Source organism: Balaenoptera acutorostrata, chromosome 5 (assembly GCF_949987535.1).
Source record: "Balaenoptera acutorostrata chromosome 5, mBalAcu1.1, whole genome shotgun sequence".
Lineage (NCBI taxonomy): Eukaryota > Metazoa > Chordata > Mammalia > Artiodactyla > Balaenopteridae > Balaenoptera > Balaenoptera acutorostrata.
In genome coordinates, this window is record NC_080068.1 from 130,038,514 (window position 1) to 130,055,933 (window position 17,420).

At 39.5% G+C, this 17,420-nt stretch overlaps 1 pseudogene; it reads left to right on the forward strand.

The window, feature by feature from the left end:
• Positions 1-3,205: 3,205 nt before the first annotated feature.
• LOC114236482 (RNA-binding protein with serine-rich domain 1-A-like) lies at positions 3,206-17,068 on the forward strand (annotated as a pseudogene).
• The last annotated feature ends 352 nt before the right edge of the window (positions 17,069-17,420 follow it).

Below are 17,420 nucleotides of genomic sequence, written 5' to 3' on the forward strand. Positions count from 1 at the left end.
ATCACCTGGAGCTTTGTTAAAAAGATTTCTGGGCCCCAGTGCCCAGAATTTCTGATCCAGTGAGTCTGGGACAGGGCTGGGGAATTTGTATTTCTAACAAGTTACCTAGGACACTGATGCTGTTATCCAAGGGGTTACACTTTAAGAACCTAAGAGCCATGGCTCTAATTGGATTTCAGGCCTTAGCTGCACATTAGAATCACCTGGTGGGGAGTTCCCTAGTGGTCCAGTGGGTAAGACTCCGTGCTCCCAATGCAGGGGGCCCGGGTTGGATCCCTGGTCAGGGAACTAGATCCCACATGCATACCACAACTAAGTCCGCATGCTGCAACTAAAAACATGCCGCAAACAAAGATACCACATGCTGCGACTAAGACCCGACACAGCCAAAATAATAAATTTTAAAAAATAAAAAAATAAAAAAAAAATCACCTGGGGGAGTTTTAAAAACATAGGTAAGAATGCTCAGACCTCACCCCAAAGATTCAGATTTAGTTGCTTGAGGTACCCAAGCTCCCCGGGCAATTCTAATGTGCAGCCAGGTTTAAGAACCATGTGCTTCAGCAAAGGAAAACATAAACAAGACGAAAAGTCAACCCTCAGAATGGGAGAAAATATTTGCAAACGAAGCAACTGACAAAGGATTAATCTCCAAAATATACAAGCAGTTCATGCAGCTCAATATCAAAAAAACAAACAACCCAATCCAAAAATGGGCAGAAGACCTAAATAGACATTTCTCCAAAGAAGATATACAGATTGCCAACAAACACATGAAAGGATGCTCAACATCACTAATCATTAGAGAAATGCAAATCAAAACCACAATGAGGTATCACCTCACACCAATCAGAATGGCCATCATCAAAAAATCTACAAACAGTAAATGGTGGAGAGGGTGTGGAGAAAAGGGAACCCTCTTGCACTGTTGAAATTGATACAGCCACTATGGAGAACAGTAGGGAGGTTCCTTAAAAAACTAAAAATAGAACTACCATACGACCCAGCAATCCCACTACTGGGCATATACCCTGAGAAAACCATAATTCAAAAAGAGTCATGTACCACAATGTTCATTGCAGCTCTATTCACAACAGCCAGGACATGGAAGCAACCTAAGGGTCCACCGACAGATGAATGGATAAAGAAGATGTGGCACATATATACAATGGAATATTACTCAGCCATAAAAAGAAACGAAATTGAGTTATTTGTAGTAAGGTGGATGGACTTGGAGTCTGTCATACAGAGTGAAGTATGTCAGAAAGAGAAAAACAAATACCGTATGCTAACACATATATATGGAATCTTAAAAAAAAAAAAAAAAAGGTTCTGAAGAACCTAGGGGCAGGAGAGGAATAAAGACGCAGACGTAGAGAATGGACTTGAGGACACAGGGAGGGGGAAGGGTAAGCTGGGACGAAGTGAGAGAATGGCATGGACATATATACACTTCCAAATGTAAAGTAGATAGCTAGTGGGAAGCAGCTGCAAAGCACAGGGAGATCAGCTCCGTGCTTTGTGACCACCTAGAGGGGTGGGATAGGGAGAATGGGAGGGAGACGCAAGAGGGAGGAGATATGGGGATATATGTTTATGTATAGCTGATTCACTTTGTTATAAAGCAGAAACTAACACACCATTGTAAAGCAATTATACTCCAATAAAGATGTTAAAAAACAAAACAAAACCATGTGCTTTAAAGGACTCAAGGGAAGAGGAATAGCTGCTGCAGGAAAGGATGTAAAGTCATTAAATCAACATAGATTTTGGAAAAGAATTCCTGATTTCTGGGTGTTATCAGCACCCAAGAGATATTAAAGTAGCCAAGAGGGCCTGTGTCCCTTTTGCTTCTATATTGTTAAGGGTAGATGTGTATTAGAACAGAATGAGCTGAGGGTGCATTTATGCACTTACGTGCAGCAAAGCTTCTGTAAACCTTAAACATAAAGCACACACAAGTATGAGCAAGGAAGAAATGCTACCCCTTTTGCTTTATTTTCTTCAACCATAAAGATTACATCTTCCCTTCTTTTTTTTTTTAATTTATTATTTATTTATTTAATTTATTTTTGGCTGCGTCGGGTCTTAGTTGCAGCACGTGGACTCTCTAGTTGAGGCGCGTGGGCTTACCTGCCCTGCAGCATGTGGAATCCTAGTTCCCTGACCAGGGATCGAACCCATGTCCCCTGCATTGGAAGGCGGATTCTTTACCACTAGACCACCAGGGAAGTTCCACATCTTCCCTCCTTAACCACATGAAATTGCTTTTAAAAATGCAGATATATTGGCTCTTTGAAAAGTTAAAGCATTTCTTTAGAAAATTTTGCTTTCACTTCTAGAGCAGTTACTCCTCAAGATTTTTCCATCCATGTCAGTCACTAAAATAGATGCCTTTGCTATTGTATGTTTTAGAGACACTTGTCACCAACTCATAGACCTTTGATCCACTTCCCTTGCCCTGTAGATAACAACTGACTTTAAGTCCTTACACTCAGGCAAAAGGCAATCACTGATCCTGGTCTGCGTTTTTACTCAAGCCCAACTGTAATCCTACACCAACAGCGTCACCTGCTAAGCATTTGGTCCAGAACTAATTCCCCAACCTGCAACTTCTCTACAAAACACCAATTGGCTAGTTGATACACAACGATAACATGGAACATGAATATATTTTCTACTTGGAAATATAAATATGTTTGTACATTTATTATTTCATAGTCTTCCTTCTAGATGTCATTTTGTACCAATGTATCTTAGGCTGTAAAGTGGCAGAAAATAAATTGGTAATCTGAGAGATGCATTGGGAAGCCCTTTTGAGTAATAAAATCTACTTGAGAGGAGATAGGTTTGCTGTCACTTGCAGAACTGTACCGACAGGACTATCTGGGGTTTGCTCTTATTTCTACTTTAGGGTCATGTCTTTAATTCACTCTTTGGTATCTCCAAAATGGATGAAGATTCTAAGCAGCTGGTCTGGTAATTTGCTCTGTGTCCTGACACCTGCCAGGTCTTCAGGGTTTTTTTTCATATCAGAAAGTAATCATGACACTTCCGGGAACAAATTCCTCCAGAAAATAGAGCTACGCCTCTTGCAGCAGTTAGCCAACTTGTGAATTCAAAGGAAAAGTTCTTGAAAGAAACTAAAAGTGCAACTCCAGTGAACACACGAGTGATAAGAAATTGAAACAGTCTTATTGCTGATATGGAGAAAGTCTTGGTGGTCTGGATAGAAGACCAAACCAACTACAACATTCCCTTAAGCCAAAGCCTAATTCAGAGCAAGCCCCTGAGTCTTCAATTCTATGAAACTGAGAGAGGTGAGGAAGCTGCAAAAGGAAAGTTTGAAACTAGCAGAAATTGGTTCATGAGATTTAAGGAAAGAAGCTATCTTCAAAACATAAAAGTGCAAGGAGAAGCAGTGAGTGCTCATGCAGAAGCTGCAGCAATTTATCCAGATGACCTAGCTAAGATAATTAATGCAGGTGGCTTCATTAAACAGCAGATTTTCAATGTAAATGAAACATTCTTCTATTGGAATAAGATGCCATCTAGGACTTTTATAGCTAGAGAGAAGAAGTCAATGCCTGGCTGCAAAGCTTCAAAGGACAGGCTGACTCTGTTGTTAGGGGCTCATGCAGCTGGTGACTTTAAGTTGAAGCCAATGCTCATTTACCATTCAAAAAATCCTAGGGCCCTTAAGAATAATGCTAAATCTACTCTGCCTGTGTGTTATAAATGGAAAAACAAAGCCTGGGTGACAGCGCATCTGTTTATAACATGGCTTACTGAATATTTTAAACCCACTGTTGAGACCTACTGCTCAGAAAAAAAGATTCCCTTCAAAATATTATTCTCACTGACAATGCACCTGGTCACCCAAGAGATCTGATGAGGATGTACAATGAGATTGTTGTTTTCATGCCTGCTTATACAACATCCATTCTGCAGTCCAAGAATCAAGGAGTCATTTCAACTTTCAGTCTTATTATTTAAGAAATAGCTTTTGTAAGGCTATAGCTGCCATAGATAGTGATTTATCTGATGGATCTAGGCAAAGTCAATTGAAAACCTTCTGGAAAGGATTCGCCATTCTAGATGCCATTAAGATAATTTGTGATTCATGGGAAGAAGTCAAAATATCAACATTAACAGGAATTTGGAAGAAGTTGATTCCAACCCTCATGGATGTCTTTCAAGTGTTCAAGACTTCAGTGGAGGAAGGAACTTCAGATATGATAGAATAGCAAGAGAACTGGAATTAGAAGTGGAGCCTGAAGATGTGACTGAATTGCTTCAATCTCATGATAAAACCTGAATGGATAAGGAGTTACTTTTTTTTTTTTTTCCAGCCGCGCCACAAGGCATGCAGGGATCTTCACTGACCTGGGATTGAACCCGTGTCCCCTGCATTGGGAGCGCAGAGTCTTAACCACCGGACCACCAGGAAAGTCCAGGAATTGCTTCTTATGGATGAGCAAAGAAAGTGGTTTCATGAGATGGAATCTACTCCTGGTGAAGACACCATGAAGATTGTTGAAATAACAGCAAAGGATTTCGAATATTACATAAACTCAGTTGGTAAAGCAGTGGTAGGGTTTAATAAGAGGATTGATTCCAATTTTGAAAGAAGTTCTACTGGGGTAAAATGCTATCAAACAGCACTGCATGCTACAAAGAAATTGTTTGTGAAAGGAAGCAGTCAGTTAATGCGGCAACTTCATGGTTGTCTTATTTTAAGAAATGGCCACACCCACCCCAGCCTTTAGCGTCCACCACCCTGATCAGTCAACAACCATCAACATTAAGGCAAGACCTCCAACAGCAGAAAGATTAAGACTCACTGAAGGCTCAGATGATGGTTAGCATTTTTTAGCAATAAAATATTTTTTACTTTATGTACTTTTTTAAAAGACATAATGCTATTGCACACTTAATAGACTACAGTATAGCGAAAACATAACATTTATATACACTGGGAAACAAAAAAATTCACGTGGCTCACTTTATTGTGATATTTGGTGGCGCCGTGGTTAAGAATCCACCTGCCAATGCAGGGGACATGTGTTCGAGCCCTGATCTGGGAAGATCCCACATGCCGTGGAGCAACTAAGCCCGTGCGCCACAACTACTGAGCCTGCATACCACAACTACTGAAGCCCGCGTGCCTAGAGCCTGTGCTCTGCAACAAGAGAAGCCACCGCAATAAGAAGCCCGTGTAAGGCTTGTGGGATTCCCGACCAGGGATTGAACCAGGGCCACCACAGTGAAAGTGCCGAGTCCTTAACCACTGGACTGACAGGAAATTCTCTACTATAATTCCTTTCTTGAATAACTTTGTTTTCTTGTACTTAATTGCTTTCTTGGTTTCCTATGTACTTAAAACCTCACTTTTTCCCCCAATTGCTATAATTTTTCCGGATTTTCAAATAATTTATCAGTTCCATTTTTAAATTTGGTGACCTACCTCTCCCATTTCTCTCCCAGAATTCTTTCCTCTAGTATTAGGACTTCTTATCCCCTTTTTGCTAGTTCTTCTGATTTTCTTTTTCTTATTTTTCTTCCTAGTTTGGAAGCAGCACATCCTTCGGCAGCTTTCTGAGAAAGCAGTGATGGGAGGTTTTGAAGCTTGCATATCTGAAACTTCTTTATTCTCATCTCATTTTTATTTTTATTTCTATTTTTTGGCTGTGTTGGGTCTTTGTTCAAGTGGGGGTTACTCTTTGTTGCGGTGCACAGGCTTCTCACTGCGGTGGCTTCTCTTGTGGTGGAACACAGGCTTTAGGGTCGCAGGCTTCAGTAGTTGCAGCACTCGGGTTCAGTAGTGGCTCATGGGCTCTAGAGCGCAGCTCAGTAGTTGTGGCGCATGGGCTTAGTTGCTCCACAGCATGTGGGATCTTCCCAGACCAGGGCAAGAACCCACGTCCCCTGCATTGGTAGGTGGATTCTTAACCACTGCACCACCAGGGAAGTCCTCTCTTCTCACTTTTAATTGATAGTTTGGTGGAGTATTGACCTCTAGACCGAACACATATCCATCAGAATTTTGAGCATTATTCCACTTCTTTTAGCATTCAAAGTTGCAAATAAGAACTCTAATGTCATTTTAGTTCCAGTTTTGTTTTTTTGGGTTTTTTGGGGGTTTTTTTTGTACTTGACTTGTATTTTTCTCTTTTAAGATCTTCTTTTTAACTTTGTATCCTGAAATCTCATGGTGATATGCTTTCATGTCTTCCTTCTTTTAATTATGAGATAATTCAAACATATAGAAAATAGTATAACAAGAACCTATGTACCCACTACTGGGATTAAGCAGGTGTTAAATCTTTGCCATAGTCCTCCAAATATATTCTTTTTTAAGAAATGATAAAGATATATAAGCAACAATTGACAAAGCAACCACCTATATAAAACAGAAACTATAGGAAATTCAAGAAGAAGTAGCTAGAAACACACTAATAATAGGAGACTTTTATAAACCACTGTTAGTACCAAAGAGGTCCTAAAAACAAAAATTAGGAGTATACAACAGCACTGTTCAACAGAACTTTCCACAGTGAAGGAAAGGTACTATAAGCACTCTATCCAAAAGAATAGTCACTAGCCACATAGGCTGTAAGCATGTAAAATGAGGCTATCATAACTGAAGAACTGAATTTTAAATTATTTAATTACATTTAAATTTAAAATATTAATTTAAATAGCCACATGTAGCTAGGACTGTACCTATTGTATTAGATAGCACAGATATAAAAAAAGCTAAATGAGGGCTTCCCTGGTGGTGCAGTGGTTGAGAATCTGCCTGCCAATGCAGGGGACACGGGTTCGAGCCCTGGTCTGGGAAGATCCCACATGCCGCGGAGCGGCTGGGCCCGTGAGCCACAATTGCTGAGCCTGCGCGTCTGGAGCTTGTGCTCCGTCCGCAACAAGAGAGGCCACGATAATGAGAGGCCTGCGCACCGTGATGAAGAGTGGCCCACACTTGCCACAACTAGAGAAAGCCCTCACACGGAAACGAAGACCCAACACAGCCATAAAAAAAAATTAATTAATTAAAAAAAAAAATCCTAGCTTTAAAAAAAAAAAAAAAGCTAAATGACACATTAAGATAGATCTTTTGGATATATATAAAGCATTATGCTCTAATAATATAGTATAATGTTTTGGAACATTTCCAAAAGCCATATATTAGGACACAAAGGAAAACCAGTATGTTTCATAAAGTAGAACTATTACAAACAACACTCTCTTGTAACATGCAATAAAACCAAAATTTAAAAATTAAAGCCAGGACTTCCCTGGTGGCGCAGTGGTTAAGAATCCACCTGCCAATGCAGGGGACATGTGTTCGAGCCCTGATCTGGGAAGATCCCACATGCCGTGGAGCAACTAAGCCCGTGCGCCACAACTACTGAGCCTGCATACCACAACTACTGAAGCCCGCGTGCCTAGAGCCTGTGCTCCGCAACAAGAGAAGCCACCGCAATAAGAAGCCCGTGTAACACAATGAAGAGTAGGCCCCGCTTGCCGCAACTGGAGAAAGCCCACGCACAGCAACGAAGACCCAGTGCAGCCATAAATAAATAAATAAATTCATAGAATAAAGTTTAAAAAAAAAAAATTTTTTTTTAAATTAAAGCCAGTACTTCCCTGGTGGTCCAGTGGTTGAGATTCCGCGTTTCCACTGCAGGGGCGCAGGTTCCATCCCTGGATGAGGAACTAAGATCCTGAATGCTGTGCAGCAGGGCCAAAAAAAAAAAAAAAACCTCTGTGTTTCAATTCACGTAAAATACACTTCAATAAAATATTTTTAAAAATAAAAATACACTTTTTACTGCAAAGTTATGGCAATCAAAACAGTGAGATACTGGAATAAAGCAGACATATAGAACAGGGGACTAGAATAGAGAGCCCAGAAATAAACCCTTGAATATATGGTCAAATGATTTTCGACAGGGTGCCAAGACTATCTTTCAACAAATGGTACTGGGAAAACTGTATATACAAATCAAAAGAATGAAGTTGGATCTTTACTTTACACCATATATAAAACAATTAACTCAAAATGGATCAAAAACCTAAATATAATTTTCTTAGAGAAAAGCACATAGGAAAATCTTCAAGACATTGGATTTGGCAATGATTTCTTGGATATGACACCAAAAGCACAGGCAACAAAAGAAAAGTTGAACTTTGTTACATTTAAAAATTTTGGGGGAAGTTCCCTGCTGGCCTAGTGGTTAGGACTCCATGCCTTCACTGCCATGACCTGGTTCAATCCCTGTTTGGAGAACTGAGCTCCCGCAAGCCGCTCGGAGCCGCCAAAAAAATAAATAAATAAAAGCAAAAACAAAAAAAACCTTTGGGGTATCAAAGGACAGTATCAAGAAAGAAAGGCTACCCACAGAATGGGAGAAAATATTTACAAATCATATATGTGTTAAGGGATTAATATCCAGAATATTTAAAGAACTTCTACAACTCAACAACAAAAAGACAAACAACCCAATTAAAAGATGAGCAAAGGATTGGAATAGACATTTCCAAAGATATGCAAAAAAGTACATGAAAAGATCAGTAGGGAAATGCAAATCAAAACTACAGTGAGATTCTACTTTACAGCCCTTAGGATGGCTATTAACCAAAAATGGAAAGTAACAACTGTTGACAAGGACATGGAGAAATTGGAACATTTGTGCATTGATGGTATAAATGTAAAATGGTGCAGCCACTGTGAAAAGCAGTATGGTAGTTCCTCAAAAAGTAAACACAGAATTACCATACCATCTGGCCATTCTGAGACAGGAAGGGGGCAGGGCACAACCTTTAAAAGAATGACATAGCCTAAAGATACATAAACTGATTAGAACCAACTAGGTCCAAGATGGAGGAGGAGTCGACTTCCACTAGACCTTGAGCCTCAGTATAACACTCTTTGTAACACATCATCAAGGTAAATGACACAACCACAGGTGCCAACACAGTTCCAAGGCTGACCATAAAGGTCAAAGTGGGTGGTGGCCCAATTCCTGGAAATCCCCACCCCTTCCCCCAAAATAGCCAGAATATTCCTCCCACTCATTAGCCTGTGAAATTACCCACTCCTATAAAAACTGACAACCTCATACACTGGTGCCTCTCTCACCTTCTGAGATGGCCCACACTCTGTCTATGGAGTGTGTTTCTCCCTGAATAAGCCTTCTTTCTCTTTACTATGGCTTGTTCTTGAATTCTTTCCAGTGGGAAGCAAAGAACCCACACTCGGAGGCCGTCCCAGGGATGTGACTTGGGACGTGACCATCCTCTCGTGCCGCACTCTCTTTCCTGCAACAATTCCACTTCTAAATATCTACTCAAAATAATTGAAAGCAGGAGTTCAAACGGATACTTATATATCAATGTTCATTGCAGCATTATTCACGATAGGTAAAAGATGGAAACAACCCAAATGTCCATCGACAGATGGATAAACAAAATGTTGTATTTTTCAGCCCTAAAAAGGAATGAAATGTTGACATATGCTACAACATGGATGAACCTTGGAAAAACTTAAGCTAAGTGAAATAAGCTAGACACAAAAGGACAAATAATGTATTATTCCACTTACATGAGCTACCTAGAGCAGTCAAATTCAGAGACAGAAAGTAGAATGTTGGTTACCAGGGGCTGGGAGGAGGGGGGAATGGGATATTATTGATTGATGAGTATAGAATTTCAGTTTGAGAAGATTAAAAATTTCTAGAAATGGATGGTGATGATGGTGGCACATTGTGAATATACCTAATGCCACTAAACAAAACATTTAAAAATAGTTAAAGGGGAATTTCCCTGGTGGTCCAGAGGTTAGGACTCTGTGCTTTCACTGCTGAGGGTGCCGCACAGGGAGGCCAAAAAATATATAAATAAAAATAGTTAAAATGGTAAATTTCATCACAATTTTTAAAACAAGAGTGAATGGGAGGAGGGAGGGAGATGCAAGAGGGAAGAGATATGGAGATATATGTATATGTATAACTGATTCACTTTGTTATAAAGCAGAAACTGACACACCACTGTAAAGCAATTATACTCCAATAAAGATGTAAAAAAAAAAAAAAGAGTGAATGGGGGAGGGGCTGGGATGTGAAGATAGCAACTATAAGCTTCTCTTTGGAAAGGTATGCTAGAAAGACCAGCAGTGACTGGAGGGGGAAATGGTTTCAAATTAGATTTTGTTTGTTTGATAGTGAACACTAAAGTTTGTCTATATATTGATGAAAATGATCCAGGAGAGAAGAGACTGTTGTTGATTCAAGAAAGGGGTAATGAGCAAACCAATTCCTTGAATAAGAATTTCAAATCATATTGTAAAACCAAAAGTTTCCATAATTGACTACCTTTAATTTGTCTGATTGATAACTGCATGTTGTTCGAACACTATTAAACAAGAAAACAGGAATATTTTGATTATTCTGTTGCTGAATTATCAGTCTTGGAATTATATTTTTAAAATTAGGCATTAAATGTTCTAGGCAGTTTGTCTTCTTAAGACATAGATGTCAACGTAACACATAGACTTCTATGAAGTACATATTTTTCCAAGTGCCCAGTTTTAGTACAGTAATGTCATATGCCGTAGTAAATTCTTATACTGTCACGTAGGTTTTAAAATTAACTTGGACAAAGTTCTCAAATTAACTACATTATCTAATCATATATACTTAAAGAGATACTCTAAAATATAGTATGATTTCACTTCCTATCTATTTCTCAAAATGACTAAGAATTTTTATCTGATCTTCCCCTATTTCTTACTTAGATTTAACTGACAAATGGTTGGAATCTTAAAACTTTACATCTAAATTGTTTAAAACAAAAGGAAATTTTAAAAAATGAGTTTTCACACTATTATTCAAAAAAAGTAGCTAAGAAAAATTTCCCTCAATATTTCCTAAGATTTTTGAGAAAAGGTTTAACCTGAAAATTTCAAGTGAGGAGGTAGAGATTATATCAGTAAATAAATAACCAAGAAACAGGGGATAATGGAAAATGTCTGGAGACCTATATATTTACTCCTATGAATATCATTCATTCTCGTTAAACTCCAGGTGCTACAAGGCAAATAATAGATTGATGCTAATTATATTATAAAAACAATTTTGTAATGGTTTTGTGAGTCACTAAAAGTATTTTTATTTATTATTTTTAAATGGACAAAATTTTTACGATTTTGATTGACTTATGAACAGCACCCATTTGTCAATTTCTAAGTGATCCAACTGCTAGAGAAGAACCATAGCATGGGGACTTCCCTGGTGGTCCAGTGGGTAAGACTCCACGATCCCAATGCAGGGGGCTCAGGTTCGATCCCTGGTTGGGGAACTAGATCCCGCATGCATGCCACAACTAAGAAGTCCGCATGCTGCAACGAAGATCCTGAGTGCTGCAACTAAGACCAGGTGCAGCCAAAAAAAAAAAAAGAACCATAGCATGATCTACATACTCCCTTGATCACAGATGTTATATTAGGTCAACAATAATGAAGTTGAGCAATGGCACTCATAGAACAAATTATTCTTACTGGGAATGTGTTTTGGTACTTCCATCTGGATACATATGAATTCACCTCACAAAAAATGAGGGCGGAACTCAGATTCAAAACCACTTAGTAGGGTCTAGAAATCCTTAGTTTTTTATTAGTAGTTTTATCTTTACACTGATATGTAAAGATATCCAAGAGTTATTGAAATAATATATAGTATGCAAAGAAAAAGGATATATAAACATGCATAGAAAAAATTGGAAGGATATAATATACAAGGAACTATGACTATTTCTGGGGACTGAGAATAGAAGGGACAACTTAAACTTTTCAATTAATGACATTGTTGTTTAAAAATTTTACCATTGCATGTATGATTTCAAACATAAAAAACAAACACAGTCATTTTTTTCTTTTCTTTGAGATTAATGGCTTATGATAAATTTCTAGGAGTGGAATAAGTAGGCTGAAATACCTAAGAATTTCTATGGTGCAAATCTTGTGCCAAATTGGAAAAGATGCTTCAAATGTTGCAGATACAGCACATCTTCAAGTGTTTATTATTTCAGCACACAGTCTGGAATCCTGATAAACATTCTTCCTATAAAAAAGTGGCAGAGCCCTTTTTCCCAATATAGCTGATCTGCCCTGTTTTCAGCCACCTACCTTCTTATAGTAGGTGAAACTCAGATGTATTAGAAAATGCATTAAATAGAGAAATAAACTGATGTACCCATTTTAAAAAGCGTCCTTAAAGCCATGACAAACCAATCTATAATTTAAGATTAAAAAAAAAAGCAAGTTGCAGATATGGTTTTATAGTATTGTATAATATTAAGAAAAACCTTAGAAAAGAATATATATTTACAAAGCAAAATGTTATGATGCTGAGAATGTTCTTTATACCCTTAAGGAATTGAAAGAATTTTGAGAGTGGTAAAGGAGTTTGATAACAGAACAATCCTGAACTATGTAAAGGGGACAGCTCATTAGTTAAAGAATAAATACTAATGATCTGTAAATAAATAACTTATAGAAATAAACAACAGAAAACAAAACTAAGGATAGGTACAGTCATACAGGTCAAATATAGATGAAGAATCATATTTTCTTGATAATATTTTTAGTGCAAATTAACCAAGGAAACATCAGATTATACAGAAATAACTAATCATTATAAAGTCAAACACAGCTAAAGTGAAAAAAATTTATGAATGTATCAAAATTTCTTGACAAAATTTAAAACTGCAGATTTGACCTAGGAAACTCAGTCAAAACAAAGGTCTTCAGGGAGTTCCCTGGCCGCCTAGTGGTTAGGATTTCAGGCTTTCACTGGCACAGCCTGGGTTCAATCCCTGGTCAGGAAACTGAGATCCCGCAAGCACTTGGCATAGCCAGAAAGAAAAAGAAAAAGAAAGAAAGGAAAAAAAAGTCTTCAAAGAACATTCACAATATAAAATTAAGAGGGACAAGAATTGACCTCACATAATTATTTTAGTTAAAAATTAGCATAAAAATGAAACTAGCTTAACTGTTCTATTGAAAAATTGATCAAAGCGTTAATTTTGTTTAATGGAATTTGCTCCTGAAAATATTTTATAAGTGTTAGGACTAGGGCATGCATTGTCCTGAAGGCTAGGTGAAGGATTTTGGTATTTATGCAAAACTACAGGAAGGCATTAAGGGTTTTTTTCAGGTGGCGCAGGTGGGGATGGTGTGGGGAGATGTGGGGTTGTGGGAGACTGAATATGATTTAATGCATTTTAAACAGCTCATTCACTCTGGCTGCAGTGAAAAGAACTAGTTGTAGGGGGCCAGCAGTCTAGGCAAAGAGATCAACTGGCAGGCTATCAAAGTGGTCCAGGTGAGGGATGATGATAGCTAAAATTATGATGGCAGTGGATACAGAGAGAGTTGGATGGATTCCAGAGATGGATTTCAGGTGATGGATTGGTGATGAGTTGGAATAGAGGATAAGCGAGTGGTGCCTTTTCAAAGAAATAGAGAACCCTGGAAGAGGACCAGTGAGAGGGAATGGATCGAGAGTCTAGTCTGGCATGTACAGATTTTTGATGTCTAAAAATAGACAGTAGCATATATGAATCTGAGGCTCAGAGAAGAGGTTTGGGTAAAAGAAAAAAAAACTTGCAGTCACTGGTGTTTATAGGGTAACTGATATTATAGCTATGGTTAAGATCTTGAGGAGCCTAGGGAAGAAAGAGGAAAACGGTTCTCAAACTTTTTGGCCTCAGGAATCATTTATACTCTTAAAACTTGAAGACCCTAAGGAGCTTTTGTTTATGTAGATTACATTTATCAATATTACTACATTACAAATTAAAACTAAGAAATACTCATATATTATAAATTTATTTATTTTATTTATTTTTGGCTGCGTTGGGTCTTCGTTGCTGCGCGCAGGCTTTCTCTAGTTGCGGCGAGCGGGGGCTACTCTTCATTGTGGTGCGCGGGCTTCTCATTGCGGTGGCTTCTCTTGTTGTGGAGCACAGGCTCTAGGTGCGTGGGCTTCAGTAGTTGTGGCACGCGGGCTTCAGTAGTTGTGGCTCGCGGGCTCTAGAGTGCAGGTTCAGTAGTTGTGGCGCACGGGCTTAGTTGCTCTGTGGCATGTGGGATCGTCCTGGACCAGGGCTCGAACCTGTGTCCCCTGCATTGGCAGGCGGATTCTTAACCACTGCGCCACCAGGGAAGACCAAGAAATCTTTTTAAATGTTGATTAATTTTAAAATAACAATAATAAACTCATTACATGTTGTATTAGATTTCTAGGGTTGCTGTGAAAAAGTAACACAGACTGAGTGGCCTTAAACAACAGAAATTCTCTTGCAGTTCTGGAGGTTAGAAGGCCAAAATCAAGGTGTCCACAGGACCATGCTCCTTCTGAAGGTGTTCCAGTGAAAGATATGTTACATGCCCCTCTCCTAGCTCCTGGTGGTTGAAGGCAATCTTTGTCATGCCTTGGTTTATAGATGCATGATTCCAATCTCTGCCTCCTTCCTCACATGGCATTCTCATTCCTATGATCAAATTACTCTGTTCTTATAAGGACACCAGTCACTGGATTAGGGCCCACTCTAATCCAGTATGGCCTAATTTTAACTTGATTACATCTGCAAAGACCTATTTCCAAAGATCACATTCACTGGTACTGGTGGTTAAGACTTGAATGTATCTTTTTGGCAGACACAATTCAACCCACGAATGTTAACATTTATAACGTTTTTAATAAAAATAACTTTGTTTTCCAATACACCCCCCCCCAATTTTTTTAGTGAGTAGTGTAGCATTATTTTAGTTTTGTAAAACTTTTAAATATCTAACTTCATGGAAGACAGCTGGACTGCCATACCTGCTTCCTCATTTAATCTGTTCTGAAAGGTTAAAGTATATGAAGAAAATCTGTCTGGAAAAAGGAAAAGTGTTTTCCTTTTCAGATAATTGAGGATATCTTCTTTGATACTACACCCAAATACTACAAGTGATAGTTTCTTAAACTTTGCAATGTGGTATCTCAAACCATATTCATTTTCATTCTTTGATTCATTAAAAACCATTGTTCTGTATCCTGGAACAGAAAGAGGATGTTAGTGGAAAAAGTGGTGCAATCTGAACAAAGTCTGTAGTTGCACCAATGTTAATTTCTTAGTTTTGACAAATTTACCACAGTTATGTAAGATTTTAGGGGTAGCTCAGTGAAGGTCATATGGGAAATCTTGCTACTGTCTTTGCAACTCTTCTGTGAATTTCATATTGTTTTGCATTAAAAAGTTTTTTTAATGGATGCTCATATTAACATGTTTATTAATGTTTTGCAATTAAAAAAATATTTTCACCTCTTATCTTGCTTTATCATAACAAATGGGTTGGCAGTAATGGCTGGAATTACTATGTCCACTTTATAAAAGAAAAAACAGTGAAAGAAGATCAGATACTTGATAAGATTCTCACTGTTGAATGGTAGAGCCAGAACTCTTCCCCTTCCCCTCTTTCTGTCTCAATCTTCCAGAGAGATTCCCCTTAGCCTGGGCTAAGGACTCTAATCTTTTATTTCTGTAATGCTCAGAACTTACTTTTATCGTAGCCCTTATCTCATTATATTTATTTATTTATTTTTTATGTGGACCATTTTTTTTAAAGTATTTAATTTATTACAATATTGCTTCTGTTTTATGTGTTGGTTTCCTGGCCCCAAGGCATGTGGGGAATCTTAGCTCCCGGACCAGGGATCGAACCCGCACCCCCTGCATTGGAAGGCGAAGTCTTAACCACTGGACCACCAGGGAAGTCCCTCATTATATTTAAATAGTCAACTATCTGTGCCCCACCCTTTCCAAACCCGGTCTGTGAAAGAAGCAGGTCTGATTCATTTTTTATGCATGCATAATTCAAGGACTACCAGATGGTCCATTAAAGTTTGCAGAATGATTCCAAGGGCAGTGCTCTTTCCACTATACCAGGTTATAGTTTTACACTACAGTTGACCCTTGAAAATCAAGGGTTAGGTTAGGAATGCTGACCCTCTGTGCAATTGAAAATCCTCCTGTAATTTATAGTCAGCCTGGCACTGCGTATACTTGGTTCCTCCATATCCCCTGTTCTGCATCCCCATATTCAACCAACCCTGCTTGGTCCTGTACTGCTGTAGTATTTATTATTTTAAAAAATCCAGATATAGTTGGACTCAAGCAGTTGAAACCCCTGTTGTTCAAGGATGACTGTATATTATTTAGATTCAGCCGCTGAGGAGAGCAGGAGGTGGTCGCCTTGGTGGAAGATCCTGTTCTTTGGGGTAAACTGCAATCTGCTAGGGATACTTTTGCAGGCTCCAGTTAGAAGTGAGACGTTCAAGGATCACTCTAAAGATAAAGTAGTCACCAGGGAGTAAAGTGAGAAGCACCGTGACAAGGGTAAAATTCAGAATAGGCACCGCGCCTCCAAGGATAGCAGCAGCGCTGGTCTTCGTGCAGCTCTACCGCCACCTCGGCAGCAGCCCCGGCTCAGGCGCTGGGAAAGTTCCAGCACGTCAGGCACCTCCGGCTCCAGCAGCTCCTCTGCCAGTCAAGTCCTTCTCCACACAGATATGACAAGAGGCCGTGTTCCTGCTCCCAGTCAAACCACCCAAAAGAGATGGAAGAGGAAAGAAAAGGAGGAGACGTTCCCCCTGTCCCCACCCCAAAGGGCGCCAAGCATGGGAAAGCTCACCAAGACTGTGACCAAGGATCATGGCATGGAGATATTCTCCACCTGTGGGAAAATTAAGACGATTGACATGCCTGTAGAAGGGAAGCACCTTGATCTATCTGAAGGCCAAACACAGTAGAGTTTGAGAATCCATTTCGAGGCGAGAAGGCCCTGAAGCACATGGACAGAGGATAAATTGATGACCAGGGGACCAACGCCACCGGTGTGCTGGCCCCCTGGCCTAGGCAGCCCCCCAGGTGATCTAGCCCTCCCGGGAGAAAGCTGCTACTGGTTCCCCAGTGGCGCAGGTCATGCCCCCCCGAGGCTCAGGTCTCTGTGCGCCAGTGACCCCCCTTTGCCGGCCACGCCACAGTCCCAATTCCTCTGGGTAAGCGGGGCCACTGAAGCTCATGTCCCCTGTAGTCTATATCCCACGCAACTCGGTTTTGTCACTGTTCTACAATGGAAGATAGGAAAGAAATCCTCTCAGAGGCAGGCTTCTAAAGCAGCAACTGAGACTTTTCCTGTGAAGGCTGAGCTCTGGCTGCAGGATTGCTGTTGGTTTGGGATGGACCTCCAGGTTCCTGGCTAGAAAGCTCACACATTTCCAGCTCCTGTGACAGAGTCGGTTCAGTGGCAAAGCCAGCAGGGACAAACAAGGCTCCAGGTGGCAGTGTGGCCCCTGATTGGGTGCACATTT